The sequence below is a fragment of the Pteropus alecto genome, unplaced genomic scaffold (assembly GCF_000325575.1).
Source record: "Pteropus alecto unplaced genomic scaffold, ASM32557v1 Scaffold7889, whole genome shotgun sequence".
Taxonomy (NCBI): Eukaryota; Metazoa; Chordata; class Mammalia; order Chiroptera; family Pteropodidae; genus Pteropus; species Pteropus alecto.
Window position 1 is genome coordinate 1 of NW_006442933.1, and position 1549 is coordinate 1549.

Genomic DNA, 1549 nt, shown 5'->3' on the forward strand with positions numbered 1-1549 from the left:
TCAAGTGTATGTTTTATTAATAACACCTAAGTGATCATGAATATTCATTCTCTACTGCCATAAGGTGGCCATATAGGGTCTATGTCATCATAAAACTTTACACTCGTCTGCCATCTGGTGGGCCTTTGGGGAATAACACCGTGGTGCATCTCATGAACAGTTATTTCTGTGGCTATCACAGGTCTTTCAAATTAGCACCCATGTGTATGTCATCATAAAAATTTATTTTCTGCTGCGGTGCAGGCGTGGATGTCTCCGGCACCCGGGAGGCCAAGCTCGAGCTCTTGGGGCAGCAGGCGAAAGCCTCTCCTGTCTACAGCCATACCGCCCTGAATGCGCCCCATCTTGCGTGATCTCGGAAGCTAAGCAGGATCAGGCCTGGTTAGTATTTGGATGGGAGGACACCTGGGAATACTGGGTGCTGTAGGCTTTTGCCTCCTCCTTTTGCGAGACACCCCTGCGTCTTTCCCTTCTGCGAGACGCCCGTGCGTCTTTCCTTTCTGCGCCGGACCCCTGGCAGGACTCTGAGCACAAGGACACTCCCTGAGCTCCACGCCTGTCCCGGGGCACAGGGCACGGGGCCCTGGGTACGGGGCTCAAACCGCTTCCCTGCCCGAGTCCAGCCCCGGCATGACCATCTTCTGCTGTGGAAGCGGCCTCTTCAGGGCGGCCGCAGGGTCTCGGGGTCACAGTCGGGGTCCGGCTCAGTGCGTTGGTGCACTCTTCTGCGTGTCCTGTCCTGTTCTCTGTGTGGGCGGGCACGGGCTCGCGCTCTCTCGCGCACGGGATCTCCTCTCTCGTTTCTCTCTCCGTCTCTGTGCCTTTCCTCCTCACTGTCTCTCTCTGTGTGTCCGACCGCAGCCAGCTCCCGCAGCCCTCTCCTTCCCCAGTAACCCCGTCCCCTCCTTCGTGGCTCTCACTGGGCCTCCCTCCCTGGCGACCTGTGTTGTCCTTTCTCCTTCCCTCCCGGTCACTCGCTCTGTCTCTGGGTTTCTCTGTCCCTCTGTCTCTCTTAATGGAGAGAGTCGATGTGAAGGCAAGAGGCAGCGGACTGGGCAGGTCCCTGGTCCCGGTGGAGGGTATGGGCTGCGTCCGTCCGAAGCGATGCCTCAGGTTGTGGCCGGTGTCTCTGCGTGGTTTTGGGCAGATCGTGCTCGGCCACGGCGGGGAGCGCAGGGGAGGCGTGGGTCTGGGTCAGGGCCGGGCTGGGACGTGGCAAGGACGCACCTGCCTAAGTGCCCAGGTGCCCAAGAGGATATCAGACCATGCCCGGGCCGGGGTCCTGCCAAACGGCCAAGACTGGGGAGGCTGGTGGCCCGTGGCATGTCCAGTCCCAAGATGCTAGAGCGCCGACCCAGACCTTCGGCACGGCCAGGAACCGGCCAAGGCCCCTGATGAATATGCGAGGCGGCGCACGCCCCCCCGGCCCCCTGAAGCCCTGCGCGCAGCGCTTGTCGGGGCCGAGCGCGGGTAGACCCTGCCAGGCGAGGGGTCTGCGCAGCCTCACCTCGGGGGCCGCTCTCTGGCCAGCGCGGCGGCGCGGTGGGGG

General features: G+C 62.0%; 1 pseudogene; it reads left to right on the plus strand.

Annotated features, from left to right (window-relative positions):
• Positions 1–311: 311 nt before the first annotated feature.
• On the plus strand, positions 312–430 carry LOC112471826 (annotated as a pseudogene).
• The last annotated feature ends 1119 nt before the right edge of the window (positions 431–1549 follow it).